The 24,545-nt window shown below is 69.0% G+C and overlaps 7 pseudogenes; all 7 read left to right on the top strand.

Moving 5' to 3' along the window:
- Positions 1 to 3,656: 3,656 nt before the first annotated feature.
- LOC148756684 (5S ribosomal RNA) lies at positions 3,657 to 3,776 on the top strand (annotated as a pseudogene).
- A 2,038-nt stretch (positions 3,777 to 5,814) lies between these two features.
- LOC148756685 (5S ribosomal RNA) lies at positions 5,815 to 5,934 on the top strand (annotated as a pseudogene).
- Positions 5,935 to 9,847: 3,913 nt separating this feature from the next.
- On the top strand, positions 9,848 to 9,967 carry LOC148756686 (5S ribosomal RNA; annotated as a pseudogene).
- Positions 9,968 to 12,006: 2,039 nt separating this feature from the next.
- On the top strand, positions 12,007 to 12,126 carry LOC148756687 (5S ribosomal RNA; annotated as a pseudogene).
- A 4,016-nt stretch (positions 12,127 to 16,142) lies between these two features.
- LOC148756688 (5S ribosomal RNA) lies at positions 16,143 to 16,262 on the top strand (annotated as a pseudogene).
- Positions 16,263 to 18,310: 2,048 nt separating this feature from the next.
- On the top strand, positions 18,311 to 18,430 carry LOC148756689 (5S ribosomal RNA; annotated as a pseudogene).
- A 4,059-nt stretch (positions 18,431 to 22,489) lies between these two features.
- LOC148756690 (5S ribosomal RNA) lies at positions 22,490 to 22,609 on the top strand (annotated as a pseudogene).
- Positions 22,610 to 24,545: the final 1,936 nt, after the last annotated feature.

The raw sequence follows: 24,545 nt of genomic DNA on the forward strand, positions 1-24,545 counted from the left end.
CACCGCCATCGCAGGGCTCCCTCTCGCTCCCCGACCCTGCCGCCGCAGCAACCCCCAACGCCCAAGCCCAGGGCTGCCTGCCGGCGCAGGCCTCCACCAGGCTCTCTCCATCCCAGGACGTGCCGGTGCTTTACACCTCGGCCCGAGCCCAGGGGACGCCCATCCCTGCGCCTGCCCCCGGGACCCGACACACAGGATCGGCGTGTCCTCGGGCCAACGGGACGACACACGCCCCGCCCCACCGGAGTCTTCTGTCTCCGCTGGCAGGCACCTCGCCCCACACCCCCGCGCGCCCCTCCCGTCTCCCACAAGAGCCAGGAGCCCTCCCTTCCCGCCGGCCACGGTGTCCCTGAAACACAGGGCACAAAGAGCCGAGACAAACCAGGGGACGGCGGGAGCAGCACCCCAACACACCACGCGCCATCGACTCCAGGGGAGACCACCACAAGGGAAGAGCAGGCACGCAGGCACACAACCCTCACAACCAGGGTGCCTGGGGGCTGCCACTCTCCTCCCGCGGGCGGGTGCCTGGGCGGGGCTCAGAGACCACAGGCCCTCCGGAGACCCTGGCGGCCCGCCCCGGAGGCTGCAATGGTGACTGCCAACGCCAGGGCAATGCCTCCTTAGCGGAGCCCAGCCCCGGGCACGACCACACTCCGGTGGAGGAGCTGCCACTTCAACACAGCCTCAGTGCGTCTGTAACAGTCCGTGTGCCCGCCTGTGCGTCCCTCCCACCCTCCCCCACCCCATGTCTGTCGGGCTCTGTGACGTGCCTGTTGGGCTCTGGCTCTGGCTCAGGAGCTCTCTCCCCGCGTGCCAGCCCCCTCTTTCTCTGTCTCTGTCCATGTCTCTCTGTATGTCTAGATACATACATGTACATATACGTGTATATTTCCATCTCGCTCCCTCTTACTCCTCCTCCCATTCTGTCTGTCTGTCCCTGTCCTGCGGGGACTCTAGCCCCTCTGCCCGCACAAGAACGCAGGATTTGGCGAGGCCAAGAGGGAACACCAACAGAGCCACGGATAGGGGGCTCATAGCACCATGTCCCCCGGGCGGCTGGCTTGGAGACTCGGCAAGCCGGAGCCGCCCGATCCCCAGCCTGCCGGCCGATTCTCTGCCAACCAACACACCCACCAACCTACCGACCCACCAAGCCGGCCAACTGCAGTCCGCGCCCCTCTGCAATTTGCAGTCCACAATCCGCGCTTCCTAGCTTGGCCACCGCAGCTCTGCCGGTGGCCAATGGCCAACTGGCAACAGCTGATGGCCAAGCGGTCACAGCTGATATCCATGCAGCCCCCACGCAGCACCCCTCCACGCGAGGCCCAGAGCCTGGAAAGTGCTCTCTGCGAGTCTGTCCCCACTGTCCCCGTCTGTCTCTCTCAGCCTCTGTCTTGCTCCGTCTCTGGCCTTCTCTCATCCTCTCTCTCACCTCCCTGGGTCAGGAGAGGTGACGTGTAGCCAGTGAAGTGACCAGTGATCGGGCGGGACGCCGGTCGCTGACGAGGGGCGAGAACCCAGAAAGAAGGCTGTGTGACGAAGGGTGGCGGCGGACTGGAGGTGCTGCCCCCTGGTGGCGGGTGGCTCTCCCTGGCTTTGGGCCAGTGGGTGGGGCCGGCCAGGGTCAGGGCCTGGGTTGCACGTCCCTAGGGTGGAGGGGACTGAGAGGACCCTGCGACCCCCTCGGTGGCCCTGAGAGGTGGGGACAGCACAGCAGCAAGGGGGGTGTGCGGTTGTGGGGCTGGGGGGAGATGAGAGGGGTTGGGGTAGGGGGGCGGGGTAAAAGCCGTTGGGGGCCTGGGGAGGCCCAGGATGCCAGGGCGCCCAGACATATGTCACAGTCAGGGAAGTGACAGAGGCCCGTGGAGCCACTGGGGGGCGCGAAGGGGCCTCGCTGCGGGCCAGGAGTCGCCCATCGCCCACACCAGCGGCGTGTGGAGGAGGCGGGGAGCGGGCGGGAGGCGCTCAGGCAGACATGCTCGCCACCCGAGCGGCCCAGCAGCATGGCGCGCGCTCAGAAGCAGGTCGCGAGCAGGCTCTTGGAGTGCCGGGAGCCGGGTCCCAGCGCCTAAGGCCATACCACCCTGCACGCGCCAGATGTCGTCTGATCTCGGGAGCTAAGCAGGGAGGGGCCTGGTTAGTACTTGGATGGGAGACCGCCTGGGAATAGCTGCAGGCTTTTGCTCGCCTCTCCTTTTGCATCGCCGCCCCGGCGTGGCTCCCTCGGGACCCCTGCCGCCCCTTGCCTCTCTGCAGCCGCCCAGGCAGCCGAAGGTCCCCCTGACCAGCAGAGGGTTAGCCGCCAGGCACTACAAGCTGGCAGCCCCGGCCGCACACCAGGCCCGTCGGCCAGGGCTCCCCCGCACACCCTCTTCTTAGTCCTCTTCAGTCCCGGAGGCTGTCATCTCGATCCCTTCGCCGACCCTCGGTCGCCGCCACCGCCACCAGCGCTGCCCTCGCCCCCGCCGCCACCGCCAAATCCGCCGCCATCACCGCGATCTCCACACCCCCCTCCAGCGCTGCCCTCACCCCTGCCCCCGCCCTCGCCGCCGCCATCGCTGTACTGCTTCAATCACCCGCCTCTGCTCTCCCCTCCTCAGCCGCCAGCACCGCCCTCTTCCCCGCTACCGCCGCCGCCGGCGCCGGCGCCAACCCTCCCCGCGCCCAGCGCCCGCCGACACAGCCCCCAACGCTGCCGCCGCCTCCATCGCCGACCTCGCAACCCTCCCGCGCCGCAGCCGCCGCCTCCGCCGCCGCCATCGCTGCTCGCGATCAGCCCCCGCTTCTCCCGCCGCCGCCGTGATTACCGCGCTCCCCACCCCCTCCGCCAGCGCTGCCCTCTTCCCCACCCCCGCCCCCGCCGCAGCCATTGCCGCACTCCCTCAATCTCCCTCCTCTGCTCTCCCCGCCTCCAGCACCGCCATCTCCCCCGCCCCCGCCCAGGCCCGCCGCCGCCACCATCGCCATACTCCCTCAATCTGCCTCCTCTGCTCTCCCGGCCTCCTCCGCCCCCGCCGCCGCCGCCGCCGCCATCGACCCCCGTGCCCCAGCGCCCACCGTCAAAGCCCCCATTCTCGCCGCCGCCATCGCCGCCCTGGCGCCATCCTTGCGGTTGCCATCGCCTACCTCCCCACCCTCCCCTGCCTCAGCTGCGTCCCCCGCGGCGGCCGCCCCCGCCGCCGCCGCCGCCGCCGCCGAACCCCTCCCCCCTCCGCAGCCGCCCACGCCGCCGGCGCGGGGTCCTCCCACAACTCCCAAGCCCAGGGTTGCCTGCTGGTGCAGGCCTCCACCAGCCTTGGGGCTGCGGTTGGGGGTAAACCTGGTGGCGGTAGGGGGGCGGGGTGTATGGCGGTGTGGGTCCGGGGAGTCCCAGGATGCCAGAGTTCCACGACTTCTGGCACCATCAGGGAAGTGGCAGTGTCCCATGGAGCCTCGGGTGGCGCGAAGGGGCCTCGCTGCCGGCCAGGAGTAGCCCGCCGCCCACGCCAGGGGCATTCGCAAGAGGCGGGGAGCCTGACTGGGGTGGGGGACGCGGTGCTGGCAGAGCCGGCCAGCGGGTCGATGCTCGCCACCGGAGCCGCGCATCTGCATGGCGCGCGCTCACGAGGCAGGCCGGGAGCAGGCTCTTGGGGCGCGGGGAGCCGGGTCCCAGCGTCTATGGCCATACCACCCTGAACGCGCCCGATCTCCTCTGATCTCGGGATCTAAGCAGGGAGGGGCCTGGTTAGTACTTGGATGGGAGACCGCCTGGGAATACCTGTAGGCTTTTGCTCGCCTCTCCTTTGGCGCCGTCGCCCCGGCGTGGCTCCCTCCGAACCCTGCCGCCCCTTGCCCCTCTGCAGCCGCCCATCCAGCCGAAGGTCCCCCTGGCCAGAGGCCGGTCAGCCGCCCGGCGCTACAAGCTGGCAGCCCCGGCCGCACACCAGGCCCGTCGGCCAGGGCTCACCCCCACACCCTCTTCTTAGTCCTCTTCGCTGAGGCAGGCAGTCAGCCAGCAGCAGTTAGCCGAGCCTGTGTCTCCGCCGGCAGGCACCTCTCCCCACACCCCCGCGCGCCCCCTCCCATCGCCCACAAGAGCCAGGAACCCTCCCTTCCCGCCGTTCGCGGTGGCCCCAACACACAGGGCACAAAGAGCCGGGACAAAGCAGGGGACTGAGGGAGCAGCACCCCAACACACCGCACGCCCTCGGACTCCAGGAGAGACCACCACTAGGGGAAGTCCAGGCACGCAGGCACACAACACTCTCAACCCGGATGCCTGTGGGCTGCCACTCCCCTCCCGCGTGACGGGGGGTTCCTGGGCGGGGCTCGGAGCCCACTGGCCCTCCCGCCCGGCCCGGGGGCTTCAAGGGTGACTTTCAATGCCCGGGCACTGCGTCCTTAGTGGAGCCCAGCCACGGGCATGACCACACTTCGGTTGGGAAGCTGCCACTTCAAAGCAGCGTCAGTGCGTCTGTCCCAGTCCGTGTGCCCGCTTGTGCGTCCCTCCCCCCTCCCCCACCCCATGTCTCTCTGGCTCTGTGACGTGCCTGTTGGGCTCTGGCTCTGGCTCAGGAGCTCTCTCCCCGCGTGCCAGCCCCCTCTTTCTCTGTCTCTGTCCATGTCTCTCTGTATGTCTAGGTACATACTGGTACATATAGGTGTATATTTCGATCTCGCTCCCTCGTTCTCCTCCTCCCGTTCTCTCTGTCGGTTCCTGTCCTGCGGGGACTCTAGTCCCTCTGCCCGCACAAGAACGCAGGATATGGCGAGGCCAAGAAGGAACACCAACAGAGCCACGGATAGGGGGCTCATAGCACTATGTCTCACGGGCGGCTGGCTCGGAGACACGGCAAACCGGAGCCGCCCGATCCCCAACCTGTCGGCCGCTTCTCTGCCAACCCACCGACACACCGCCCGTCGACCCACCAAGCGGGCCCACTGCAATTTGCAGTCCACCATCCGCGCTTCCTAGCTTGGCCACCGCAGCTCCTCCGGTGGCCAATGGCCAACTGGCAACAGCTGATGGCCAAGCGGTCACAGCTGATGACCATGCGGCCCCCAAGCAGCACCCCTCCACGCGAGGCCCAGAGCCTGGAGAGTGCTCTCTGGGATCTGTCCCCACAGTCCCCGTCTGTCTCTCTCCGCCTCTGTCTTGCTCCATCTCTGGCCTTCTCTCAACCTCTCTCTCTCACCTCCCTGTGTCAGGAGATGTGACGTGTAGCCAGTGAAGGGACCGGACATCGGGCGTGGCTCCGGTCGCTGAGGAGGGTTCGAGGGCCCAGACTGAAGGCTTGTGACGAAGGGTGGCTGCAGACTGGAGATGCTGCACCCTGGTGGCGCGGGTGGCTCTCCCTGGCTTTGGGCCTGTGAATGGGTCCGGTCAGGGCCAGGGCCTGGGTTGCACGTCCCTAGGGCCGGAGGGGACTGAGAGTACCCTGCGACCCCCTCGGTGGCCCTGAGAGGTGGGGACAGCACAGCAGCAAGGGGGGTGTGTGGTTGTGGGGCTGGGGGGAGATGAGAGGGGTTGGGGTAGGGGGGCGGGGTAAAAGCCCTTCGGGGCCTGGGGAGGCCCAGGATGCCAGCGCGCCCAGACATATGTCACAGTCAGGGAAGTGACAGAGGCCCGTGGAGCCACTGGGGGGCGCGAAGGGGCCTCGCTGCGGGCCAGGAGTCGCCCGTCGCCCACACCAGCGGCGTCCGGAGGAGGCGGGGAGCGGGCGGGAGGCGCTCAGGCAGACATGCTCGCCACCCGAGCGGCCCAGCAGCGTGGCGTGCGGTCAGAGGCAGGCCGGGAGCAGGCTCTTGGGGCGCGGGGAGCCGGGTCCCAGCGTCTACGGCCATACCACCCTGAAGGCGCCCGATCTGCTCTGATCTCGGGAGCTAAGCAGGGAGGGGCCTGGTTAGTACTTGGATGGGAGACCGCCTGGGAATACCTGTAGGCTTTTGCTCGCCTCTCCTTTTGCGCCGCCGCCCCGGCGTGGCTCCCTCGAACCCCTGCCGCCCCTTGCCCCTCTGCAGCCGCCCAGGCAGCCGAAGGTCCCCCTGGCCAGAGGAGGGTCAGCCGCCCAGCACTACAAGCTCGCATCCCCGGCCGCACACCAGGCCTGTCGGTCAGGGCTCCCCCCCACTCCCTCTTCTTAGTGCTCTTCGCCGAGGCAGGCCGTCAGCCTGCAGCAGTCAGCCGCGTCTCGGTCGCCGCCGCCGCCACCGCCATCGCAGGGCTCCCTCCCGCTCCCCGACCCTGCCGCCGCAGCAACCCCCAACGCCCAAGCCCAGGGCTGCCTGCCGGCGCAGGCCTCCACCAGGCTCTCTCCATCCCAGGACGTGCCGGTGCTTTGCACCTCGGCCCGAGCCCAGGGGACGCCCATCCCTGCGCCTGCCCCCGGGACCCGACACACAGGATCGGCGTGTCCTCGGGCCAACGGGACGCCCACACGCCCCGCCCCACCGGAGTCTTCTGTCTCCGCTGGCAGGCACCTCGCCCCACACCCCCGCGCGCCCCTCCCGTCTCCCACAAGAGCCAGGAGCCCTCCCTTCCCGCCGGCCACGGTGTCCCTGAAACACAGGGCACAAAGAGCCGGGACAAACCAGGGGACGGCGGGAGCAGCACCCCAACACACCACGCGCCATCGACTCCAGGGGAGACCACCACAAGGGAAGAGCAGGCACGCAGGCACACAACCCTCACAACCAGGGTGCCTGGGGGCTGCCACTCTCCTCCCGCGGGCGGGTGCCTGGGCGGGGCTCAGAGACCACAGGCCCTCCGGAGACCCTGGCGGCCCGCCCCGGAGGCTGCAATGGTGACTGCCAACGCCAGGGCAATGCCTCCTTAGCGGAGCCCAGCCCCAGGCACGACCACACTCCGGTGGAGGAGCTGCCACTTCAACACAGCCTCAGTGCGTCTGTAACAGTCCGTGTGCCCGCCTGTGCGTCCCTCCCACCCTCCCCCACCCCATGTCTGTCGGGCTCTGTGACGTGCCTGTTGGGCTCTGGCTCTGGCTCAGGAGCTCTCTCCCCGCGTGCCAGCCCCCTCTTTCTCTGTCTCTGTCCATGTCTCTCTGTATGTCTAGATACATACATGTACATATACGTGTATATTTCCATCTCGCTCCCTCTTACTCCTCCTCCCGTTCTGTCTGTCTGTCCCTGTCCTGCGGGGACTCTAGCCCCTCTGCCCGCACAAGAACGCAGGGTATGGCGAGGCCAAGAGGGAACACCAACAGAGCCACGGATAGGGGGCTCATAGCACCATGTCCCCCGGGCGGCTGGCTTGGAGACTCGGCAAGCCGGAGCCGCCCGATCCCCAGCCTGCCGGCCGATTCTCTGCCAACCAACACACCCACCAACCTACCGACCCACCAAGCCGGCCAACTGCAGTCCGCGCCCCTCTGCAATTTGCAGTCCACAATCCGCGCTTCCTAGCTTGGCCACCGCAGCTCTGCCGGTGGCCAATGGCCAACTGGCAACAGCTGATGGCCAAGCGGTCACAGCTGATATCCATGCAGCCCCCACGCAGCACCCCTCCACGCGAGGCCCAGAGCCTGGAAAGTGCTCTCTGCGAGTCTGTCCCCACAGTCCCCGTCTGTCTCTCTCCGCCTCTCTCTTGCTCCGTCTCTGGCCTTCTCTCATCCTCTCTCTCACCTCCCTGGGTCAGGAGAGGTGACGTGTAGCCAGTTAAGTGACCAGTGATCGGGCGGGACGCCGGTCGCTGACGAGGGGCGAGAACCCAGAAAGAAGGCTGTGTGACGAAGGGTGGCGGCGGACTGGAGGTGCTGCCCCCTGGTGGCGGGTGGCTCTCCCTGGCTTTGGGCCAGTGGGTGGGGCCGGCCAGGGTCAGGGCCTGGGTTGCACGTCCCTAGGGTGGAGGGGACTGAGAGGACCCTGCGACCCCCTCGGTGGCCCTGAGAGGTGGGGACAGCACAGCAGCAAGGGGGGTGTGCGGTTGTGGGGCTGGGGGGAGATGAGAGGGGTTGGGGTAGGGGGGCGGGGTAAAAGCCGTTGGGGGCCTGGGGAGGCCCAGGATGCCAGGGCGCCCAGACATATGTCACAGTCAGGGAAGTGACAGAGGCCCGTGGAGCCACTGGGGGGCGCGAAGGGGCCTCGCTGCGGGCCAGGAGTCGCCCATCGCCCACACCAGCGGCGTGTGGAGGAGGCGGGGAGCGGGCGGGAGGCGCTCAGGCAGACATGCTCGCCACCCGAGCGGCCCAGCAGCATGGCGCGCGCTCAGAAGCAGGTCGCGAGCAGGCTCTTGGAGTGCCGGGAGCCGGGTCCCAGCGCCTAAGGCCATACCACCCTGCACGCGCCAGATGTCGTCTGATCTCGGGAGCTAAGCAGGGAGGGGCCTGGTTAGTACTTGGATGGGAGACCGCCTGGGAATAGCTGCAGGCTTTTGCTCGCCTCTCCTTTTGCATCGCCGCCCCGGCGTGGCTCCCTCGGGACCCCTGCCGCCCCTTGCCTCTCTGCAGCCGCCCAGGCAGCCGAAGGTCCCCCTGACCAGCAGAGGGTTAGCCGCCAGGCACTACAAGCTGGCAGCCCCGGCCGCACACCAGGCCCGTCGGCCAGGGCTCCCCCGCACACCCTCTTCTTAGTCCTCTTCAGTCCCGGAGGCTGTCATCTCGATCCCTTCGCCGACCCTCGGTCGCCGCCACCGCCACCAGCGCTGCCCTCGCCCCCGCCGCCACCGCCAAATCCGCCGCCATCACCGCGATCTCCACACCCCCCTCCAGCGCTGCCCTCACCCCTGCCCCCGCCCTCGCCGCCGCCATCGCTGTACTGCTTCAATCACCCGCCTCTGCTCTCCCCTCCTCAGCCGCCAGCACCGCCCTCTTCCCCGCTACCGCCGCCGCCGGCGCCGGCGCCAACCCTCCCCGCGCCCAGCGCCCGCCGACACAGCCCCCAACGCTGCCGCCGCCTCCATCGCCGACCTCGCAACCCTCCCGCGCCGCAGCCGCCGCCTCCGCCGCCGCCATCGCTGCTCGCGATCAGCCCCCGCTTCTCCCGCCGCCGCCGTGATTACCGCGCTCCCCACCCCCTCCGCCAGCGCTGCCCTCTTCCCCACCCCCGCCCCCGCCGCAGCCATTGCCGCACTCCCTCAATCTCCCTCCTCTGCTCTCCCCGCCTCCAGCACCGCCATCTCCCCCGCCCCCGCCCAGGCCCGCCGCCGCCACCATCGCCATACTCCCTCAATCTGCCTCCTCTGCTCTCCCGGCCTCCTCCGCCCCCGCCGCCGCCGCCGCCGCCATCGACCCCCGTGCCCCAGCGCCCACCGTCAAAGCCCCCATTCTCGCCGCCGCCATCGCCGCCCTGGCGCCATCCTTGCGGTTGCCATCGCCTACCTCCCCACCCTCCCCTGCCTCAGCTGCGTCCCCCGCGGCGGCCGCCCCCGCCGCCGCCGCCGCCGCCGCCGAACCCCTCCCCCCTCCGCAGCCGCCCACGCCGCCGGCGCGGGGTCCTCCCACAACTCCCAAGCCCAGGGTTGCCTGCTGGTGCAGGCCTCCACCAGCCTTGGGGCTGCGGTTGGGGGTAAACCTGGTGGCGGTAGGGGGGCGGGGTGTATGGCGGTGTGGGTCCGGGGAGTCCCAGGATGCCAGAGTTCCACGACTTCTGGCACCATCAGGGAAGTGGCAGTGTCCCATGGAGCCTCGGGTGGCGCGAAGGGGCCTCGCTGCCGGCCAGGAGTAGCCCGCCGCCCACGCCAGGGGCATTCGCAAGAGGCGGGGAGCCTGACTGGGGTGGGGGACGCGGTGCTGGCAGAGCCGGCCAGCGGGTCGATGCTCGCCACCGGAGCCGCGCATCTGCATGGCGCGCGCTCACGAGGCAGGCCGGGAGCAGGCTCTTGGGGCGCGGGGAGCCGGGTCCCAGCGTCTATGGCCATACCACCCTGAACGCGCCCGATCTCCTCTGATCTCGGGATCTAAGCAGGGAGGGGCCTGGTTAGTACTTGGATGGGAGACCGCCTGGGAATACCTGTAGGCTTTTGCTCGCCTCTCCTTTGGCGCCGTCGCCCCGGCGTGGCTCCCTCCGAACCCTGCCGCCCCTTGCCCCTCTGCAGCCGCCCATCCAGCCGAAGGTCCCCCTGGCCAGAGGCCGGTCAGCCGCCCGGCGCTACAAGCTGGCAGCCCCGGCCGCACACCAGGCCCGTCGGCCAGGGCTCACCCCCACACCCTCTTCTTAGTCCTCTTCGCTGAGGCAGGCAGTCAGCCAGCAGCAGTTAGCCGAGCCTGTGTCTCCGCCGGCAGGCACCTCTCCCCACACCCCCGCGCGCCCCCTCCCATCGCCCACAAGAGCCAGGAACCCTCCCTTCCCGCCGTTCGCGGTGGCCCCAACACACAGGGCACAAAGAGCCGGGACAAAGCAGGGGACTGAGGGAGCAGCACCCCAACACACCGCACGCCCTCGGACTCCAGGAGAGACCACCACTAGGGGAAGTCCAGGCACGCAGGCACACAACACTCTCAACCCGGATGCCTGTGGGCTGCCACTCCCCTCCCGCGTGACGGGGGGTTCCTGGGCGGGGCTCGGAGCCCACTGGCCCTCCCGCCCGGCCCGGGGGCTTCAAGGGTGACTTTCAATGCCCGGGCACTGCGTCCTTAGTGGAGCCCAGCCACGGGCATGACCACACTTCGGTTGGGAAGCTGCCACTTCAAAGCAGCGTCAGTGCGTCTGTCCCAGTCCGTGTGCCCGCTTGTGCGTCCCTCCCCCCTCCCCCACCCCATGTCTCTCTGGCTCTGTGACGTGCCTGTTGGGCTCTGGCTCTGGCTCAGGAGCTCTCTCCCCGCGTGCCAGCCCCCTCTTTCTCTGTCTCTGTCCATGTCTCTCTGTATGTCTAGGTACATACTGGTACATATAGGTGTATATTTCGATCTCGCTCCCTCGTTCTCCTCCTCCCGTTCTCTCTGTCGGTTCCTGTCCTGCGGGGACTCTAGTCCCTCTGCCCGCACAAGAACGCAGGATATGGCGAGGCCAAGAAGGAACACCAACAGAGCCACGGATAGGGGGCTCATAGCACTATGTCTCACGGGCGGCTGGCTCGGAGACACGGCAAACCGGAGCCGCCCGATCCCCAACCTGTCGGCCGCTTCTCTGCCAACCCACCGACACACCGCCCGTCGACCCACCAAGCGGGCCCACTGCAATTTGCAGTCCACCATCCGCGCTTCCTAGCTTGGCCACCGCAGCTCCTCCGGTGGCCAATGGCCAACTGGCAACAGCTGATGGCCAAGCGGTCACAGCTGATGACCATGCGGCCCCCAAGCAGCACCCCTCCACGCGAGGCCCAGAGCCTGGAGAGTGCTCTCTGGGAGTCTGTCCCCACAGTCCCCGTCTGTCTCTCTCCGCCTCTGTCTTGCTCCATCTCTGGCCTTCTCTCAACCTCTCTCTCTCACCTCCCTGTGTCAGGAGATGTGACGTGTAGCCAGTGAAGGGACCGGACATCGGGCGTGGCTCCGGTCGCTGAGGAGGGTTCGAGGGCCCAGACTGAAGGCTTGTGACGAAGGGTGGCTGCAGACTGGAGATGCTGCACCCTGGTGGCGCGGGTGGCTCTCCCTGGCTTTGGGCCTGTGAATGGGTCCGGTCAGGGCCAGGGCCTGGGTTGCACGTCCCTAGGGCCGGAGGGGACTGAGAGTACCCTGCGACCCCCTCGGTGGCCCTGAGAGGTGGGGACAGCACAGCAGCAAGGGGGGTGTGTGGTTGTGGGGCTGGGGGGAGATGAGAGGGGTTGGGGTAGGGGGGCGGGGTAAAAGCCCTTCGGGGCCTGGGGAGGCCCAGGATGCCAGCGCGCCCAGACATATGTCACAGTCAGGGAAGTGACAGAGGCCCGTGGAGCCACTGGGGGGCGCGAAGGGGCCTCGCTGCGGGCCAGGAGTCGCCCGTCGCCCACACCAGCGGCGTCCGGAGGAGGCGGGGAGCGGGCGGGAGGCGCTCAGGCAGACATGCTCGCCACCCGAGCGGCCCAGCAGCGTGGCGTGCGGTCAGAGGCAGGCCGGGAGCAGGCTCTTGGGGCGCGGGGAGCCGGGTCCCAGCGTCTACGGCCATACCACCCTGAAGGCGCCCGATCTGCTCTGATCTCGGGAGCTAAGCAGGGAGGGGCCTGGTTAGTACTTGGATGGGAGACCGCCTGGGAATACCTGTAGGCTTTTGCTCGCCTCTCCTTTTGCGCCGCCGCCCCGGCGTGGCTCCCTCGAACCCCTGCCGCCCCTTGCCCCTCTGCAGCCGCCCAGGCAGCCGAAGGTCCCCCTGGCCAGAGGAGGGTCAGCCGCCCAGCACTACAAGCTCGCATCCCCGGCCGCACACCAGGCCTGTCGGTCAGGGCTCCCCCCCACTCCCTCTTCTTAGTGCTCTTCGCCGAGGCAGGCCGTCAGCCTGCAGCAGTCAGCCGCGTCTCGGTCGCCGCCGCCGCCACCGCCATCGCAGGGCTCCCTCCCGCTCCCCGACCCTGCCGCCGCAGCAACCCCCAACGCCCAAGCCCAGGGCTGCCTGCCGGCGCAGGCCTCCACCAGGCTCTCTCCATCCCAGGACGTGCCGGTGCTTTGCACCTCGGCCCGAGCCCAGGGGACGCCCATCCCTGCGCCTGCCCCCGGGACCCGACACACAGGATCGGCGTGTCCTCGGGCCAACGGGACGCCCACACGCCCCGCCCCACCGGAGTCTTCTGTCTCCGCTGGCAGGCACCTCGCCCCACACCCCCGCGCGCCCCTCCCGTCTCCCACAAGAGCCAGGAGCCCTCCCTTCCCGCCGGCCACGGTGTCCCTGAAACACAGGGCACAAAGAGCCGGGACAAACCAGGGGACGGCGGGAGCAGCACCCCAACACACCACGCGCCATCGACTCCAGGGGAGACCACCACAAGGGAAGAGCAGGCACGCAGGCACACAACCCTCACAACCAGGGTGCCTGGGGGCTGCCACTCTCCTCCCGCGGGCGGGTGCCTGGGCGGGGCTCAGAGACCACAGGCCCTCCGGAGACCCTGGCGGCCCGCCCCGGAGGCTGCAATGGTGACTGCCAACGCCAGGGCAATGCCTCCTTAGCGGAGCCCAGCCCCAGGCACGACCACACTCCGGTGGAGGAGCTGCCACTTCAACACAGCCTCAGTGCGTCTGTAACAGTCCGTGTGCCCGCCTGTGCGTCCCTCCCACCCTCCCCCACCCCATGTCTGTCGGGCTCTGTGACGTGCCTGTTGGGCTCTGGCTCTGGCTCAGGAGCTCTCTCCCCGCGTGCCAGCCCCCTCTTTCTCTGTCTCTGTCCATGTCTCTCTGTATGTCTAGATACATACATGTACATATACGTGTATATTTCCATCTCGCTCCCTCTTACTCCTCCTCCCGTTCTGTCTGTCTGTCCCTGTCCTGCGGGGACTCTAGCCCCTCTGCCCGCACAAGAACGCAGGGTATGGCGAGGCCAAGAGGGAACACCAACAGAGCCACGGATAGGGGGCTCATAGCACCATGTCCCCCGGGCGGCTGGCTTGGAGACTCGGCAAGCCGGAGCCGCCCGATCCCCAGCCTGCCGGCCGATTCTCTGCCAACCAACACACCCACCAACCTACCGACCCACCAAGCCGGCCAACTGCAGTCCGCGCCCCTCTGCAATTTGCAGTCCACAATCCGCGCTTCCTAGCTTGGCCACCGCAGCTCTGCCGGTGGCCAATGGCCAACTGGCAACAGCTGATGGCCAAGCGGTCACAGCTGATATCCATGCAGCCCCCACGCAGCACCCCTCCACGCGAGGCCCAGAGCCTGGAAAGTGCTCTCTGCGAGTCTGTCCCCACAGTCCCCGTCTGTCTCTCTCCGCCTCTCTCTTGCTCCGTCTCTGGCCTTCTCTCATCCTCTCTCTCACCTCCCTGGGTCAGGAGAGGTGACGTGTAGCCAGTTAAGTGACCAGTGATCGGGCGGGACGCCGGTCGCTGACGAGGGGCGAGAACCCAGAAAGAAGGCTGTGTGACGAAGGGTGGCGGCGGACTGGAGGTGCTGCCCCCTGGTGGCGGGTGGCTCTCCCTGGCTTTGGGCCAGTGGGTGGGGCCGGCCAGGGTCAGGGCCTGGGTTGCACGTCCCTAGGGTGGAGGGGACTGAGAGGACCCTGCGACCCCCTCGGTGGCCCTGAGAGGTGGGGACAGCACAGCAGCAAGGGGGGTGTGCGGTTGTGGGGCTGGGGGGAGATGAGAGGGGTTGGGGTAGGGGGGCGGGGTAAAAGCCGTTGGGGGCCTGGGGAGGCCCAGGATGCCAGGGCGCCCAGACATATGTCACAGTCAGGGAAGTGACAGAGGCCCGTGGAGCCACTGGGGGGCGCGAAGGGGCCTCGCTGCGGGCCAGGAGTCGCCCGTCGCCCACACCAGCGGCGTGTGGAGGAGGCGGGGAGCGGGCGGGAGGCGCTCAGGCAGACATGCTCGCCACCCGAGCGGCCCAGCAGCATGGCGCGCGCTGAGAAGCAGGTCGGGAGCAGGCTCTTGGAGTGCCGGGAGCCGGGTCCCAGCGCCTAAGGCCATACCACCCTGCACGCGCCAGATCTCGTCTGATCTCATGAGCTAAGCAGGGAGGGGCCTGGTTAGTACTTGGATGGGAGACCGCCTGGGAATAGCTGCAGGCTTTTGCTCGCCTCTCCTTTTGCATCGCCGCCCCGGCGTGGCTCCCTCGGGACCCCTGCCGCCCCTTGCCTCTCTGCAGCCGCCCAGGCAGCCGAAGGTCCCCCTGACCAGCAGAGGGTTAGCCGCCAGGCACTACAAGCTGGCAGCCCCGGCCGCACACCAGGCCCGTCGGCCAGGGCTCCCCCGCACACCCTCTTCTTAGTCCTCTTCAGTCCCGGAGGCTGTCATCTCGATCCCTTCGCCAACCCTCGGTCGCCGCCACCGCCACCAGCGCTGCCCTCGCCCCCGCCGCCACCGCCAAATCCGCCGCCATCACCGCGATCTCCACACCCCCCTCCAGCGCTGCCCTCACCCCTGCCCCCGCCCTCGCCGCCGCCATCGCTGTACTGCTTCAATCACCCGCCTCTGCTCTCCCCTCCTCCGCCGCCAGCACCGCCCTCTTCCCCGCTACCGCCGCCGCCGCCGCCGGCGCCGGCGCCAACCCTCCCCGCGCCCAGCGCCCGCCGACACAGCCCCCAACGCTGCCGCCGCCTCCATCGCCGACCTCGCAACCCTCCCGCGCCGCAGCCGCCGCCGCCGCCGCCGCCATCGCTGCTCGCGATCAGCCCCCGCTTCTCCCGCCGCCGCCGTGATTACCGCGCTCCCCACCCCCTCCGCCAGCGCTGCCCTCGCCCCTCCCCCGCCCCCGCTGCCGCCATCGCCGTACTCCCTCAAACTCCCTCCTCTGCTCTCCCCCCCTCGGCCGCCAGCACCGCGCTCCCCATCCCCGCCGCCAGTGCTGCCCTCTTCCCCACCCCCGCCCCCGCCGCCGCCATTGCCGCACTCCCTCAATCTCCCTCCTCTGCTCTCCCCGCCTCCAGCACCGCCATCTCCCCCGCCCCCGCCCAGGCCCGCCGCCGCCACCATCGCCATACTCCCTCAATCTGCCGCCTCTGCTCTCCCGGCCTCCTCCGCCCCCGCCGCCACCGCCGCCGCCATCGACCCCCGTGCCCCAGCGCCCACCGTCAAAGCCCCCATTCTCGCCGCCGCCATCGCCGCCCTGGCGCCATCCTTGCGGTTGCCATCGCCTACCTCCCCACCCTCCCCTGCCTCAGCTGCGTCCCCCGTGGCCGCGCCGCCGCCGAACCCCTCCCCCCTCCGCAGCCGCCCACGCCCCCGCCGCGGGGTCCTCCCACAACTCCCAAGCCCAGGGTTGCCTGCTGGTGCAGGCCTCCACCAGCCTTGGGGCTGCGGTTGGGGGTAAAACTGGTGGCGGTAGGGGTGCGGGGTGTGTGGCGGTCTGGGTCCGGGGAGTCCCAGGATGCCAGAGTTCCACGACTTCTGGCACCATCAGGGAAGTGGCAGTGTCCCATGGAGCCTCGGGTGGCGCGAAGGGGCCTCGCTGCCGGCCAGGAGTAGCCCGCCGCCCACGCCAGGGGCATTCGCAAGAGGCGGGGAGCCTGACTGGGGTGGGGGACGCGGTGCTGGCAGAGCCGGCCAGCGGGTCGATGCTCGCCACCGGAGCCGCGCATCTGCATGGCGCGCGCTCACGAGGCAGGCCGGGAGCAGGCTCTTGGGGCGCGGGGAGCCGGGTCCCAGCGTCTATGGCCATACCACCCTGAACGCGCCCGATCTCCTCTGATCTCGGGATCTAAGCAGGGAGGGGCCTGGTTAGTACTTGGATGGGAGACCGCCTGGGAATACCTGTAGGCTTTTGCTCGCCTCTCCTTTGGCGCCGTCGCCCCGGCGTGGCTCCCTCCGAACCCCTGCCGCCCCTTGCCCCTCTGCAGCCGCCCATCCAGCCGAAGGTCCCCCTGGCCAGAGGCCGGTCAGCCGCCCGGCGCTACAAGCTGGCAGCCCCGGCCGCACACCAGGCCCGTCGGCCAGGGCTCACCCCCACACCCTCTTCTTAGTCCTCTTCGCTGAGGCAGGCAGTCAGCCAGCAGCAGTTAGCCGAGCCTGTGTCTCCGCCGGCAGGCACCTCTCCCCACACCCCCGCGCGCCCCCTCCCATCGCCCACAAGAGCCAGGAACCCTCCCTTCCCGCGGTGGCCCCAACACACAGGGCACAAAGAGCCGGGACAAAGCAGGGGACTGAGGGAGCAGCACCCCAACACACCGCACGCCCTCGGACTCCAGGAGAGACCACCACTAGGGGAAGTCCAGGCACGCAGGCACACAACACTCTCAACCCGGATGCCTGTGGGCTGCCACTCCCCTCCCGCGTGACGGGGGGTTCCTGGGCGGGGCTCGGAGCCCACTGGCCCTCCCGCCCGGCCCGGGGGCTTCAAGGGTGACTTTCAATGCCCGGGCACTGCGTCCTTAGTGGAGCCCAGCCACGGGCATGACCACACTTCGGTTGGGAAGCTGCCACTTCAAAGCAGCGTCAGTGCGTCTGTCCCAGTCCGTGTGCCCGCTTGTGCGTCCCTCCCCCCTCCCCCACCCCATGTCTCTCTGGCTCTGTGACGTGCCTGTTGGGCTCTGGCTCTGGCTCAGGAGCTCTCTCCCCGCGTGCCAGCCCCCTCTTTCTCTGTCTGTGTCCATGTCTCTCTGTATGTCTAGGTACATACTGGTACATATAGGTGTATATTTCGATCTCGCTCCCTCGTTCTCCTCCTCCCGTTCTCTCTGTCGGTTCCTGTCCTGCGGGGACTCTAGTCCCTCTGCCCGCACAAGAACGCAGGATATGGCGAGGCCAAGAAGGAACACCAACAGAGCCACGGATAGGGGGCTCATAGCACTATGTCTCACGGGCGGCTGGCTCGGAGACACGGCAAACCGGAGCCGCCCGATCCCCAACCTGTCGGCCGCTTCTCTGCCAACCCACCGACACACCGCCCGTCGACCCGCCAAGCGGGCCCACTGCAATCCGCGCCCCTCTGCAATTTGCAGTCCACCATCCGCGCTTCCTAGCTTGGCCACCGCAGCTCCTCCGGTGGCCAGTGGCCAACTGGCAACAGCTGATGGCCAAGCGGTCACAGCTGATGACCATGCAGCCCCCAAGCAGCAGCCCTCCACGCGAGGCCCAGAGCCTGGAGAGTGCTCTCTGCGAGTCTGTCCCCACAGTCCCCGTCTGTCTCTCTCCGCCTCTCTCTTGCTCCGTCTCTGGCCTTCTCTCATCCTCTCTCTCACCTCCCTGGGTCAGGAGAGGTGACGTGTAGCCAGTGAAGGGACCGGACATCGGGCGGGGCTCCGGTCGCTGACGAGGGTTCCAGGGCCCAGACTGAAGGCTTGTGACGAAGGGTGGCTGCAGACTGGAGATGCTGCACCCTGGTGGCACGGGTGGCTCTCCCTGGCTTTGGGCCTGTGAATGGGTCCGGTCAGGGCCAGGGCCTGGGTTGCACGTCCCTAGGGCCGGAGGGGACTGAGAGGACCCTGCGACCCCCTCGGTGGCCCTGAGAGGTGGGGACAGCACAGCAGCAAGGGGGGTGTGCGGTTGTGGGGCTGGGGGGAGATGAGAGGGGTTGGGGTAGGGGGGCGGGGTGAAAGCCATTCGGGGCCTGGGGAGGCCCAGGATGCCAGGGCGCCCAGACATATGTCACAGTCAGGGAAGTGACAGAGGCCCGTGGAGCCACTGGGGGGCGCGAAGGGGCCTCGCTGCGGGCCAGGAGTAGCCCGTCGCCCACACCAGCGGCGTCCGGAGGAGGCGGGGAGCGGGCAGCAGGCGCTCAGGCAGACGTGCTCGCCACCCTAGCGGCCCAGCAGCACGGCGCGCGGTCAGAGGCAGGCCGGGAGCAGGCTCTTGGGGCGCGGGGAGCCGGGTCCCAGCGTCTACGGCCATACCACCCTGAACGCGCCCGATCTCCTCTGATCTCGGGAGCTAAGCAGGGAGGGGCCTGGTTAGTACTTGGATGGGAGACCACCTGGGAATAGCTGCAGGCTTTTGCTCGCCTCTCCTTTTGCGCCGCTGCCCCGGCGTGGCTCCCTCCGAACCCCTGCCGCCCTTTGCCCCTCTGCAGCCGCCCAGGCAGCCGAAGGTCCCCCTGGCCAGAGGAGGGTCAGTCGCCCAGCACTACAAGCTCGCATCCCCGGCCGCACACCAGGCCTGTCGGCCAGGGCTCCCCCCCACTCCCTCTTCTTAGTGCTCTTCGCCGAGGCAGGCCGTCAGCCTGCAGCAGTCAGCCGCGTCTCGGTCGCCGCCGCCGCCGCCACCGCCATCGCAGGGCTCCCTCTCGCTCCCCGACCCTGCCGCCGCCGCAACCCCCAACGCCCAAGCCCAGGGCTGCCTGCCGGCGCAGGCCTCCACCAGGCTCTCTCCATCCCAGGACGTGCCGGTGCTTTGCACCTCGGCCCGAGCCCAGGGCACGCCCATCCCTGCGCCTGCCCCCGGGACCCGACACACAGGATCGGCGCGTCCTCGGGCAAACGGGACGCCCACCCGCCCCGCCCCACCGGAGTCTTCTGTCTCCGCTGGCAGGCACCTCGCCCCACACCCCCGCGCGCCCCTCCCGTCTACCACAAGAGCCAGGAGCCCTCCCTTCCCGCCGGCCACGGTGTCCCTGAAACACAGGGCACAAAGAGCCGGGACAAACCAGGGGACGGCGGGAGCAGCACCCCAACACACCACGCGCCATCGACTCCGGGGGAGACCACCACAAGGGCAGAGCAGGCACGCAGGCGCACAACCCTCACAACCAGGGTGCCTGGGGGCTGCCACTCTCCTCCCGCGGGCGGGTGCCTGGGCGGGGCTCAGAGACCACAGGCCCTCCGGAGACCCTGGCGGCCCGCCCCGGAGGCTTCAATGGTGACTGCCAACGCCAGGGCAATGCCTCCTTAGCGGAGCCCAGCCCCGGGCACGACCACACTCCGGTGGAGGAGCTGCCACTTCAACACAGCCTCAGTGCGTCTGTAACAGTCCGTGTGCCCGCCTGTGCGTCCCTCACACCCTCCCCCACCCCATATCCGTCGGGCTCTGTGACGTGCCTGTTGGGCTCTGGCTCTGGCTCAGGAGCTCTCTCCTCGCGTGCCAGCCCCCTCTTTCTCTGTCTCTGTCCATGTCTCTCTGTATGTCTAGATACATACATGTACATATACGAGCATATTTCCATCTCGCTCCCTCTTACTCCTCCTCCCGTTCTGTCTGTCTGTCCCTGTCCTGCGGGGACTCTAGCCCCTCTGCCCGCACAAGAATGCAGGATTTGGCGAGGCCAAGAGGGAACACCAACAGACCACGGATAGGGGGCTCATAGCACCATGTCTCACGGGCGGCTGGCTTGGAGACTCGGCAAGCCGGAGCCGCCCGATCCCCAGCCTGCCGGCCGATTCTCTGCCAACCAACAGACCCACCAACCTACCGACCCACCAAGCCGGCCAACTGCAGTCCGCGCCCCTCTGCAATTTGCAGTCCACAATCCGCGCTTCCTAGCTTGGCCACCGCAGCTCTGCCGGTGGCCAATGGCCAACTGGCAACAGCTGATGGCCAAGCGGTCACAGCTGGTATCCATGCAGCCCGCACGCAGCACCCCTCCACGCGAGGCCCAGAGCCTGGAGAGTGCTCTCTGCGAGTCTGTCCCCACAGTCCCCGTCTGTCTCTCTCCGCCTCTCTCTTGCTCCGTCTCTGGCCTTCTCTCATCCTCTCTCTCACCTCCCTGGGTCAGGAGAGGTGACGTGTAGCCAGTGAAGTGAACAGTGATCGGGCGGGACGCCGGTCGCTGACGAGGGGCGAGAACCCAGAAAGAAGGCTGTGTGAGGAAGGGTGGCGGCAGACTGGAGGTGCTGCCCCCTGGTGGCGGGTGGCTCTCCCTGGCTTTGGGCCAGTGGGTGGGGCCGGCCAGGGCCAGGGCCTGGGTTGCACGTCCCTAGGGTGGAGGGGACTGAGAGGACCCTGCGACCCCCTCGGTGGCCCTGAGAGGTGGGGACAGCACAGCAGCAAGGGGGGTGTGCGGTTGTGGGGCTGGGGGGAGATGAGAGGGGTTGGGGTAGGGGGGTGGGGTAAAAGCCCTTCGGGGCCTGGGGAGGCCCAGGATGCCAGGGCGCCCAGACATATGTCACAGTCAGGGAAGTGACAGAGGCCCGTTAGAGCCACTGGGGGGCGCGAAGGGGCCTCGCTGCGGGCCAGGAGGAGCCCGTCGCCCACACCAGCGGCGTCTGGAGGAGGCGGGGAGCTGGCGGGAGGCGCTCGGGCAGACATGCTCGCCACCCGAGCGGCCCAGCAGCACGGCGTGCGCTCAGAAGCAGGTCGGGAGCAGGCTCTTGGAGTGCCGGGAGCCGGGTCCCAGCGCCTAAGGCCACACCACCCTGCACGCGCCAGATGTCGTCTGATCTCGGGAGCTAAGCAGGGAGGGGCCTGGTTAGTACTTGGATGGGAGACCGCCTGGGAATAGCTGCAGGCTTTTGCTCGCCTCTCCTTTTGCGCCGCCGCCCCGGCGTGGCTCCCTCCGAACCCCTGCCGCCCCTTGCCTCTCTGCAGCCGCCCAGCCAGCCGAAGGTCCCCCTGACCAGCACAGGGTTAGCCGCCAGGCACTACAAGCTGGCAGCCCCGGCCGCACACCAGGCCCGTCGGCCAGGGCTCCCCCGCACACCCTCTTCTCAGTCCTCTTCAGTCCCGGAGGCTGTCATCTCGATCCCTTCGCCGACCTTCGATCGCCGCCACCGCAACAGCGCTGCCCTCGCCCCCGCCGCCACCGCCAAATCCGCCGCCATCACCGCGCTCCCCACACCCCCTCCAGCGCTGACCTCACCCCTGCCCCCGCCCTCGCCACCGCCATCGCTGTACTGCTTCAATCTCCCGCCTCTGCTCTCCCCTCCTCCGCCGCCAGCACCGCCCTCTTCCCCGCTACCGCCAGCGCCAACCCTCCCCGCGCCCAGCGCCCACCGACACAGCCCCCAACGCTGCCGCCGCCTCCATCGCCGACCTCGCAACCCTCCCGCGCCGCAGCCGCCGCCGCCGCCGCCGCCGCCGCCGCCGCCGCCATCGCTGCTCGCGATCAGCCCCCGCTTCTCCCGCCGCCGCCGCCGCGATCACCGCGCTCCCCACCCCCTCCGCCAGCGCTGCCCTCGCCCCCTCCCCGCCCCCGCTGCCGCCATCGCCGTACTCCCTCAAACTCCCTCCTCTGCTCTCCCCCCCTCGGCCGCCAGCACCGCGCTCCCCATCCCCGCCGCCAGTGCTGCCCTCTTCCCCACCCCCGCCCCCGCCGCCGCCATTGCCGCACTCCCTCAATCTCCCTCCTCTGCTCTCCCCGCCTCCTGCACCGCCATCTCCCCCGCCCCCGCCCCAGGCCCGCCGCCGCCACCATCGCCATACTCCCTCAATCTCCCGCCTCTGCTCTCCCGGCCTCCTCCGCCCCCGCCGCCGCCGCCGACTCCGCCGCCGCCGCCGCCATCGACCCCCGTGCCCCAGCGCCCACCGTCAAAGCCCCCATTGTCGCCACCGCCATCGCCGCCCTGGCGCCATCCTCGCGGTTGCCATCGCCTACCTCCCCACCCTCCCTCGCCTCCGCCGCGTCCCCCGCCGCCGCTGCTGCCGCCGCCGCCGCCGCCGCCGCCGCCCCCGCAGCCCCCCCCTCTGCAGCCGCCCAAGCCGCCGCCGCGGGGTCCTCCCACAACTCCCAAGCCCAGGGTTGCCTGCTGGTGCAGGCCTCCCCCAGCCTTGGGGGTGCGGTTGTTGGTAAACCTGGTGGCGGTAGGGGGGCGGGGTGTATGGCGGTCTGGGTCCGGGGAGTCCCAGGATGCCAGAGTTCCACGACTTCTGGCACCATCAGGGAAGTGGCAGTGTCCCATGGAGCCTCGGGTGGCGCGAAGGGGCCTCGCTGCCGGCCAGGAGTAGCCCGCCGCCCACGCCAGGGGCATTCGGAAGAGGCGGGGAGCCGGACTGGGGGGGGGGGGACGCGGTGCTGGCAGAGCCGGCCAGCAGGTCGATGCTCGCCACCGGAGCCGCGCATCTGCATGGCGGGCGCTCACGAGGCAGGCCGGGAGCAGGCTCTTGGGTCGCGGGGAGCCGAGTCCCATCGTCTATGGCCATACCACCCTGAATGCGCCCGATCTCCTCTGATCTCGGGAGCTAAGCAGGGAGGGGCCCGGTTAGTGCTTGGATGGGAGACCGCCTGGGAATACCTGTAGGCTTTTGCTCGCCTCTCCTTTTGCGCCGCCGCCCCTGCGTGGCTCCCTCCGAACCCCTGCCGCCCCTTGCCCCTCTGCAGCCGCCCATCCAGCCGAAGGTCCCCCTGGCCAGAGGCCGGTCAGCCGCCCGGCGCTACAAGCTGGCAGCCCCGGCCGCACACCAGGCCCGTCGGCCAGGGCTCACCCCCACACCCTCTTCTTAGTCCTCTTCGCTGAGGCAGGCAGTCAGCCAGCAGCAGTTAGCCGAGCCTGTGTCTCCGCCGGCAGGCACCTCTCCCCACACCCCCGCGCGCCCCCTCCCATCGCCCACAAGAGCCAGGAACCCTCCCTTCCCGCAGTGGCCCCAACACACAGGGTACAAAGAGCCGGGACAAAGCAGGGGACTGAGGGAGCAGCACCCCAACACACCGCACGCCCTCGGACTCCAGGAGAGACCACCACAAGGGGAAGTGCAGGCACGCAGGCACACAACACTCTCAACCAGGGTGCCTGTGGGCTGCCACTCTCCTCCCGCGGGGCGGGGGGTTCCTGGGCGGGGCTCGGAGCCCACTGGCCCTCCCGCCCGGCCCGGGGGCTTCAAGGGTGACTTTCAATGCCCGGGCACTGCCTCCTTAGTGGAGCCCAGCCACGGGCATGACCACACTTCGGTTGAGAAGCTGCCACTTCAAAGCAGCGTCAGTGCGTCTGTCCCAGTCCGTGTGCCCGCTTGTGCGTCCCTCCCCCCTCCCCCACCCCATGTCTCTCTGGCTCTGTGACGTGCCTGTTGGGCTCTGGCTCTGGCTCAGGAGCTCTCTCCCCGCGTGCCAGCCCCCTCTTTCTCTGTCTCTGTCCATGTCTCTCTGTATGTCTAGGTACATACAGGTACATATAGGTGTATATTTCGATCTCGCTCCCTCTTTCTCCTCCTCCCGTTCTCTCTGTCGGTCCCTGTCCTGCGGGGACTCTAGTCCCTCTGCCCGCACAAGAACGCAGGATATGGCGAGGCCAAGAGGGAACACCAACAGAGCCACGGATAGGGGGCTCATAGCACTATGTCTCACGGGCGGCTGGCTCGGAGACACGGCAAGCCGGAGCCGCCCGATCCCCAACCTGTCGGCCGATTCTCTGCCAACCCACCGACACACCGCCCGTCGACCCGCCAAGCGGGCCCACTGCAATCCGCGCCCCTCTGCAATTTGCAGTCCACCATCCGCGCTTCCTAGCTTGGCCACCGCAGCTCTGCCGGTGGCCAATGGCCAACTGGCAACAGCTGATGGCCAAGCGGTCACAGCTGATATCCATGCAGCCCGCACGCAGCACCCCTGCACGCGAGGCCCAGAGCCTGGAAAGTGCTCTCTGCGAGTCTGTCCCCACAGTCCCCGTCTGTCTCTCTCCGCCTCTCTCTTGCTCCGTCTCTGGCCTTTTCTCATCCTCTCTCTCACCTCCCTGGGTCAGGAGAGGTGACGTGTAGCCAGTGAAGTGAACAGTGATCGGGCGGGACGCCGGTCGCTGACGAGGGGTGACAACCCAGAAAGAAGGCTGTGTGAGGAAGGGTGGCGGCCGACTGGAGGTGCTGCCCCCTGGTGGCGGGTGGCTCTCCCTGGCTTTGGGCCAGTGGATGGGTCCGGTCAGGGCCAGGGCCTGGGTTGCACGTCCCTAGGGCCGGAGGGGACTGAGAGGACCCTGCGACCCCCTCGGTGGCCCTGAGAGGTGGGGACAGCACAGCAGCAAGGGGGGTGTGCGGTTGTGGGGCTGGGGGGAGATGAGAGGGTTGGGGGTAGGGGGGCGGGGTAAAAGCCCTTCGGGGCCTGGGGAGGCCCAGGATGCCAGGGCGCCCAGACATATGTCACAGTCAGGGAAGTGACAGATGCCCGTGGAGCCACTGGGGGGCGCGAAGGGGCCTCGCTGCGGGCCAGGAGTAGCCCGTCGCCCACACCAGCGGCGTCCGGAGGAGGCGGGGAGCGGGC

Source organism: Rhinolophus sinicus, chromosome 11, assembly GCF_057876585.1.
Source record: "Rhinolophus sinicus isolate RSI-liver-muscle chromosome 11, RSI-T2T, whole genome shotgun sequence".
Taxonomy (NCBI): Eukaryota; Metazoa; Chordata; class Mammalia; order Chiroptera; family Rhinolophidae; genus Rhinolophus; species Rhinolophus sinicus.